Source organism: Puma concolor, chromosome B2, assembly GCF_028749965.1.
Source record: "Puma concolor isolate L17-30 chromosome B2, mPumCon1.1.hap2, whole genome shotgun sequence".
In the NCBI taxonomy this organism is placed as follows: Eukaryota; Metazoa; Chordata; class Mammalia; order Carnivora; family Felidae; genus Puma; species Puma concolor.
This window is the reverse complement of record NC_141671.1, coordinates 21,859,597-21,868,300: the sequence shown is the minus strand read 5'-3', so window position 1 is coordinate 21,868,300 and position 8,704 is coordinate 21,859,597. Positions and strand designations below refer to the sequence as shown.

The following is an 8,704-nucleotide window of genomic DNA, read 5'->3' as shown; positions in this document are numbered from 1 at the left end:
CACTGGGATCTTGTCAGCTATGCATGCCTGGTCTATTTTGAAAGCCATCTGGGCTTGCTACCTGGGACATGGGTAGTGTTAACAAATCAAGGTTTGGCTGACAAGAGTTTAACCTAACCTCATCTGGTCAAGAACAACAGCAAGAGCAACATCTCAGCTGCTGAATTTGTGGTGTGAAACACTGCTTTTTCTTCAACATAAAATTTAGAGGCACAGTGTAAACTACAACCGTAACCCAGATCAACCAACTTCGGAAGGAAAAACATAGACACACCTTTTTACTTGGATTTCTTCATTATTTGGGCAAGAGGGCAACCAGTATTATAAAGCTGAGCTCTTTCCCAAAGGCAGGGCTGAGAGCCAGCATCCCAGACAGGCAGGTGTAACAGGCCCCGGGTGTGCAAAGGCCCTGTTCATCGTCTTGGTCTTATGTTTGGGAGATGCTGGCTTCTCTCTTTGCCACTGGCAGGCTACCCGTTCTCAGGGCCCAGTCTCATACTATATTTTCAGCTATTGCCACAAAGAATGCAGCCTCTCTGTCTCTCTGTGGGGGGTCTTAGCTGCTTTAAGAGGCAGTGTTCTAGTCTTCTCACTGTCCTGTCTCCCAGCCCCCAGGGGCCAGTTGGGGGGGGGGGGTTGCTACTTGACCATTAGCACATGCTCTCTGCATGCCACCTCACTGCTTCAGCCCCAGAAACCACTGTTTCTGGCCTGGCTGGGACACCCTCCTTTCTCCCAACTCCCAAATATAAGTGGCTCCTTTTAACTTCTGTACCAAGGGAGTGGTGAGGATTTATGCAGGCATATGGGAGATACCACACAATGTCAGCCCATCTGACTGCCTACATTTGGTTTTTGTCCTCCTAATAAGAAAGGGGGAAGAGTTTATTGCTGGCAGATGACCCTCTTAGATTTTAAGAGGTTGGAAACGCTTCATCTCCTTCCATCTCAAAATGAGAGAGGCCACTGAGAAAGATGACCAGATAAGTCCTCAGCTGATGGTAAAATGGCTTGAGGTCCAAAAAAGAGTTTAGAGGTGAGAGTGAATCCAGATCAAAGCACTCAAGACAGGCTAGTGGTGAAGTCAAACCAAGAAGATGCCCCATTTTTAGCCACCATATGTGTCCAATAGTGAGATCTTTCAGCCTCCATATGCCATTACTGACTTAATAGCTATCATGTGCAATATCCTCTTAATTAACTTCTACTTAGACAAGTAATAAATAATCTCCCTTTCTATAGGAAAGCTAGGACTCATTCACCGAAATAAGATTTTCCCTCTTCTTTAAGGTAGTAAGATCAATATAAGTCTTTCAGAATCTTCCCTTTTTTGATGACTATTGCTAGAAGTGAAAAGTTAGAAAGGCCGGAATAATTAGGTTAAGTCATAACTAGCCCAGTGCCATCTGTGAGTTGAATGCGCGGATGATCTTGGTAACAGTTAAGCCACTTACTAACCTACTGCTCGCTGGGGAGAGATAAAGGAAAAAGTGACTAACGATGGATGGTCTAAGGAAACAGCTGTCATTATTTTGGTTCGGTTTACAGCAATTCTCGCTTTCTAAAGATAAGAATAAGCAGGTGCTTAAGTCATTAGACCCTGGGGCCGGTGAGGAGGCCAGCTCCTCTCTGAAGAGTAGTCTGTGCTGGTGGGGGGTTTGAAGCCAGACCTAGGTTCAAATCCTCATTCTGTCACTTACCAGCTGCATGACCTTAGGTAAATTACTTAACCTCCTTGACAACATCAAATTCCTCATCTGTCAAAGGGAAGAATAATAGTATTCACCTCATAAGGTTGTGAAAATTAGCATAACATGTCAGGTGCAGGGTAAGGGCTTAATCAGTGGCAAACAATCACTGGAGAATAAATAAAATGAAGAAGATTTGTTAATAAACACAACTCTTCCAACTAATCCCACCTCCAATTATGAACTGGGAGCTCAGTGTATCATCCTTCACCCTGGAACCCCACTCAGCAATGATGCCATCTGCTAGCTTGCTGGCTGTAATAATCCAAGGCTAAAGGCCCTTAAAAAAAAAAATACCCTGCTGAAAACAGAGTGTATAGAAAGCAAGTAGAGAAACTTAGGGAATGAAAATTTACTCTGTATTAAGAGCCTTCGGAGACATTCTGCAAAACATTTGCATTTCTGACAAGACGCACCCAATAGTAAGTTTCCATTGCTGTAAAAAGTTCCCGCAGAGATCTCTACCCTGGGTATTTCAGGTCTCACAGTGTGCATGGATTGGAAAAACTCCTCTTGGCTTGGAGCACAAAAGTGAATATATTAAGTATAAAAAAAAGTGGCAGAGAAGGTAAGGTATGCCTAGAACTTCCGGTTCTAAAAGCCAAATGATAAAACAAATCCATGAAGGCATCCAATTATCCCTGGCACCATTTCATCTCTGGTGTCAGATAATATATAATGAAACAAAGAAATTATTATGTGTCTCCTGGAATAAAGAGAGAGAGAATTTGCTTTACCAAATGTATGAAGAAGCTTCTCACCTCCCCTAGAGACTTGGTTCTCCTTTTTTTGGTCCCCTCCATAGGTAAGATAGTACCTATATTTTTCATACTCATTGATTTAAGAGATACATAAGAAGAGAGTGACGGTATAAACTCAGAAAAGCTTTCTAATGCATTTGTAGTTTATTCGTTGATGACAAACACACACATTTGGGCAGAGTACATTTCTATGCCAGTCATTTCATCATTCAGTCTACAGAAAGTGTTTGACGCACACAAAGCATCTCTGACCCCTTGCAATAACTTGGTGTCCCTGAGGGTGTTTTCAGCCACCAGCTGGGAGCCACTGACTTAAAGCACAAACATGATGTGAAGGCGGGAAGGGATGCTCCACACATCCTTAGTGTTTTCTGCAATTTAAACAAGGTGAGAGGAAACTACTTTCCCCAAAACATCTCATCGAGTGAAGATACTCTCATTTGGAAACTAGTTTCATTTCTATGTGCTTGGAAATCCCACCCATGCTATAGTTTCCAGCTCCCTAGAAAACAATAAGTATTGCCAATAAAATATTTATTGAATGATAATGACCTGGCTTATAACCTCCAGGGTGTCTATCCCTTTAATTAACCACATGTATTGTGTTGTCTTTGTGATATTTTGATAGTTTCCAGAAGCAGGTATACCTTATATGAATAGAAGGAAGGAAAAAAAAAATACCCAAAGTCACGTAAAAATAGAACCAGAACTGTAGCTACCACATGTGTTTTAAGTATATTACCCATACAATTAAGAATACAGTATTATAAACCAGCTCTATAAATCTTATAATAAAAACAGTAACACACCAACTCTTCTTAGCCACAAAGAGGCCCTTAATACTATTATAGATTCCATGATAATGTGGCTTTGGGATTGGCATTATATTTTGTAGTAAGAACGTTAGCTAACTGAGGTAAATCGAAGCACATCCCCTCTGTGTATCTAAAATGCAAGACAGGAGCAGGAGCAGCATGTGCCTGTCTTCAGTATTCCTGGAAATCCTTCGGATTTTTACTACCATCTAAAACTGCTAAGAAAATTTAATTTTCAGACAGGGCTTCAGGCCTGGTTCTGTGGACAACACAATTGCGATTCTTTGCCTTCAACGCAGACCTGAACTAATCCAGGAGAGTGAGGAAAGGTCTGCGTGGGTGCGAATACAGTTTGTAAATTTTAAAGGTGCTAGCCTATGCAAATGTCAGCGATTACTGATTACACTTCTCCCTGACCTTGACTCATCTGGTAGGAGAAATGACTTTCTGAAACGGCCAAAAAGAAGGTATTTCAACATTATGAAGAGATCCCCCCCTCCCCGCCCCCCTGGGTGATACACAAACATAGAGATAACAGTATAACACACTCTCACATACTTACCTCCTAGTTTGGGTGTCTGGCATCTTATTTCATTTACAATCTTCATTTCCCCTGAACCCCCACCAAAAAGAAAGCTGGGTTATTTTAGTAGCAGACATCATATCGTTTCAGTGCAAATATTTCACTATATATGTCTAAGACATGAGAACTTTTCAAAAACAGCATTAATCGCAAACACACTTATACTTAAACAATAATTCCTTAATAGTCTCCAATATGTGCAAATTTCCCCAAATGTCCTGTATTTATTTTTTTCCTTCAACTTTTAAGGATAGTGGCTGTTTTTTAAGGAACTCAGCTGAAATCCCCTTGCAGTTCCTCTTAGAAATATTTCTTTAAATAAGTGCTTAGTCATGGGGCATTTTATCACAGACTCAACAATCGCCCTAGGCCTTTACTGAGATGGCCCACGCTGCACAACAGTAGAAACAGACTCTGCTAAGGCTTTTCTTCATTGTCTCTTACCACAGGGCAGCACCTAACAGTGCAAAGGGCTGAGAGTCAACAAACTGTGATTCTAATCTTAATTCAGTCATTAGATAACTGTATAACCTTGAGCAAATTCATTCTCTTCTCTGTGGCTCACTTTCCAGGCCTGTGAAATGAGGGGGTTAGCCTGTGCAATCTCTACATTTCTTTCTGGCTCTCGAAGTTCCAGATGTTTGATTTTATGTTTAATTAATTTCAAGTACTATATCTTCATGATGTTACCTGCCAAGATGGAAACAGGTCTCTTATAGAAGAGAGCAGGGAATTTGAAATCATCAGACCAGTCAAATCCTGACTTGAGTTCCCTTGGGTAAGTCATTAACCTTTCTAAGCCTCAATGTCATACTGCATTACAATGATTTATTGTATTTATCCATCTCTCCTACCAGACGCAAACTTCTACAGAGCCGGATTTTCTCATATTTGTCTTTCTATCATCAAAGCCTAGTGTCATGTCTAGAACCTGGTAGGTACTTGATACACTCCGGTTACACAAACAAATGCACAAGTATCTAAGGGCAAGAGTGACTGTTCATCAACCTTACAGGATTATAGTACAGTAAAATGAGCTAGTATATGAAAATGCACCTTTTAAATTACACATTTTAAAAAGTTAAATATTATTTGTATTAGAAACATTCCAAATAGAGTATTTTTTTCACTTATAAAAATCCAACCGTGCCTCTCACCTTTGCTAAGGGATGAGTGACAGGTTTATTTTTTATGCTAAATTACACCTTTTTGTACATTTTTTTTGCTTCCTTGCTTTTTCTCCTTCTTTCTTTAAAAAAAACTTTTTTTTCCTATAATGAGCTTTTGGGGTGGGGTGCCTGGCTGCCTTAGTCAGTTGGGTATCTGACTTCGGTATGGGTCATGATCTCACAGTCTGTGGGTTCAAGCTGCGCATCAGGCTCTGTGCTGACAGCTCAGAGCCTAGAGCCTGCTTTGGTCTGTGTCTCCCTCTCTCTCTACCCTACCCTGTTCGTGCTCTCTTTCAAAAATAAACATTAATGAGCTTTGGGGGTGATGGGAGTAATTGGCTAGTAGCTTAGTGCCAGTCTAATTTAATAAAGCATTTTTATCAGCTTCTACAAATCAAAATAATGCAAGACGTAGTGTAACAGCAACAGTATATATCAGATACATGAATTTTCTGATGAACTGCATGTTCACTGGGATTAGTTCCCTAAAAATAATACTGATTGTTTCTAATATAACTGAACGTGAACAGTTCTGTGAATATTTCCCCAAATGGTCTCTGTCTTTTGTGTAATGATACTCAACTTAATTTATCATTTAATGACCTCTGATCACACTCAGGTACTATTTTGAAATGTGAACATTTTTCCTTAACTGTGTTCAAATCTGTCACAACCACTAGAGCAGCATTTCCTGAAAGGAATACTAATCTTCAACAATAATGCTCACAAAAACCAGTGACTGGACGGATGCATTTAGGGAAGTCTGCTTATGATAACTTCTTGGTGATTCACAATCACCTCAGCACACAGAAGATTCTGGAAAGTCTTGCTATGAAGATATGTGTTGCATTTCTTTGTTGTATAACAAACTTGTGTATCTCAGCATTTCTCAAACTTCCTTATTTTCACGTACTAGTAAGAAAGAAAACCACTGCCAAGTAAACTAGAATTCAAAGCAAAGACGCCATCAAATAGGACATCAGAGATGTTAAAATTCAAAACCATGTGCATCTCAGGATCAATGAAATGTGGTATATGACCACGGAACCTTTTTTTTTGCAAACATCACCCGTGGCCATACTGAGGCTCCAGTGTTCTCTGGAACAACACTCTGGAAAACCAGGCTCTAGCCTAGAGTTTTCACAGTTATTTCAGAGGAAGCAGGTAAAAGACTATCCTTTCCTATTAAGGATAAGAATTGTTAAGTTAAAAAAAAAAAGCAATTTTTGGTCACCCATTTTAAGTGTGAAACAGACCTTGTTCAGTTAAAAATTGCCAGGTGCATATCACAATGTAACTGTCCAGCTGTCCTCAATGAGCATGTAAATCTCTTTAAATTAAGATGGCATGTAATTAAATCATTCAGCCGGTTGATGGGCTCCTCCACGCAGGTGGTTTACTTTCACTTGAAGTAACCCCCACACCCTGAAGTGACTCAACTTCACGCCACCGCCATTAACATCTCTAGCTCTTCACGGGCTAGGCTGGGGCGTAAAGCATCAGTAACTCTACACTGAGGCAGATGAAGTATGTGAGTGTTGGGAGAAGGTTGGAGGGACTCGTAAATCTGCTTCCAGGGAAAGGGTGCGGTGGATGGCCTGGGCTCTTCCGCCCCCCCCCGCCCCCCTTTCCCCCTCATGCCTCAGTGCACAGGCCTGGCCCCGGCAACCCGCTGACATCCTTCACCGTCTTGCCAATCCGACGGCTGCGCGAGTGTGGGCATGACTTCGGGGACAGCCTGTACCTCTCCAGGCTGGCCCAGGTCCCCCACCTTCCCCCTCACGCCTAAGTTTAGCACCCCCTGACGCTTCTGAATGTCTGAACTGGGCGAATGCATCTTTCTGGACGCGAATCTGGGGCTTTCCCCAGGCTCTTCGGGCTGGCAGGACCGGCTGGGGCCTCGCGCCGTCCTTCGGGCCGGTCGGAGCAAACAGCCCATGACCCCGGGAGGCCCGGGTCACCTTCACACTCGCCTCGGCCCCGCACCTCCCCCGGGGCCGGGGCCTGCCTCCCGCGGCGGCGCCCCCCTCGCCCAGGCCGGAGCCGTGGGGCGCCGGGGCGGAGGGAGGAGGGGACTTGTGCGGGCTCGGCCGCGCTTCCCAGGGCGCTGCATCCGCCGCCGAGATGCTGGCAGCCGGGGGACGGCCTCGCGCGGCCCTCTCCTTATTTATCCACCCGGCAGTTTCCATGGCTTCGCCGCCATCCTCCGCCCCTTCCTCGAGCAGAACCCGGCAGCGGGAGCTGGCCCGGCCCGGAGGGGGCCGCGGGGGCGGGCGCGGCTTGGGGCCCCAGGGCTCCCGGGCGGGGGCCGCGCGTCGTTTCCAAGCCCCGGGGCGCGCGGGGAGGCGCGCCCCCAGTCCTACTTCCCGGGCAGCTGTACCACTTCTGCAGTCCCGGCCCTCCCACCCCATCCCTGCCCCCCGCCAGCCCGCACCCCAGATCTGTTCCCCACCGGGCCCGGCGCCGGGGCCCCCGAGCGCAGCGCAGCCCCCGGCCCGGCCCGGCGGCGCGGGGGAGGGGCGCGGCGCAGGCAAAGTTGCTGAGTTGCTTTGCACGCTCAGAAGTTGCAGCTGAGACGGCGGCTTCCTGCCCCCTTCCTGGACTCCGCGGCTCGGAACACACACCCACCCGTCACCACCCGCTACCTGCCCTCGCCCCTGCGGCCCCGGCCCGGACTCTTCAGCATCCCCTCCCGGTGCCCGCGAGGAGACCAGGTTTCCAGCGGAGTCGGACTGGGGGCGGACGCACCCCACCTTCCCGCTCGGCGGGGAGTGTGGGGGAGCGGGGGGGGGGGAGGGAGGGTAGGCTCCCCTCCACCCAGTCGCCGCGCGGCCGTGGTGCTTCTGCACTTTGCAAAGCTAAGCGGCCGGGCAGGCGTCGCCCACCGGCCCCCGCGCCCTCGTCCACCCCAGCGGGGTTTGCGAACGTGCGCGGGGAAGCGTTCCCATCCCTTGCCGCAGGGGGCTTCGCCTGGGCGGCAGGAGGGGCTCTGCTAGAAGCCGAAGTCGCCAACAGGTGCTCGCGAGCCCATGTGACCAGGGAGGGGCCGCGCAGGGGAAGCCGGGGGTGGGGGCGGGGGCGGGCTCCCTCCGGGTCCCCAGCAGAGCCCGACGCCGGGTGCACCCCCGCCCACGGCGGCTTAGGGAGGGCTCGCGGGTGGCTCTGCGGAGCGCGGGTGCCCTCGCGGCCTGCCCGGCAGGAGGAGGAGAAGGAGGAGGAGAAGGGGGAGGGAGGGGATGCGAAAGTGGGTCAGGAATGTAACTGGACGCTGCGCACCCCCACGCAGAACCCCCCCCTCCCCCTTGCCGGCAGAGGCGGCCAACGCCAGCCTTGGACAGCCAGTCTTTTGCTGTTGTGGTTCCCCAGCATTATCGGTGGACGGTTACCAGGGGATCCCGAGGGATGTGTTTCCCTGTGACCCTTTGGGAAGAAAAACTTAGTTGCCTCAGTAACCGAGTTTGGCTTGGATGCAATGATGCAATGAATGTTCTAGGTGAGCCTGACCAGGACGAGGCTGCCGTGGCACTAGGGGGTGGATTAACTTTTCTTATTACGGAACCAGGACTTGAAAGGAAAGCGGGGGAAAGAGGTGGGTTTTTGCCCTATTTCGTGGTTGTTTTTTACTGTT

The 8,704-nt window shown here is 47.4% G+C and overlaps 1 protein-coding gene across 1 annotated transcript in view; it reads left to right on the top strand.

The window, feature by feature from the left end:
- The first annotated feature begins 7,603 nt into the window (after window positions 1–7,603).
- RREB1 (ras responsive element binding protein 1) overlaps window positions 7,604–8,704 on the top strand; it is a 183,244-nt gene continuing 182,143 nt past the window's right edge. Inside the window, exon 1 of the mRNA XM_086706350.1 lies at window positions 7,604–7,790. The gene's annotated coding sequence lies outside the window, so the exon portion shown is untranslated. The remainder of the gene's footprint in view (window positions 7,791–8,704) is intronic.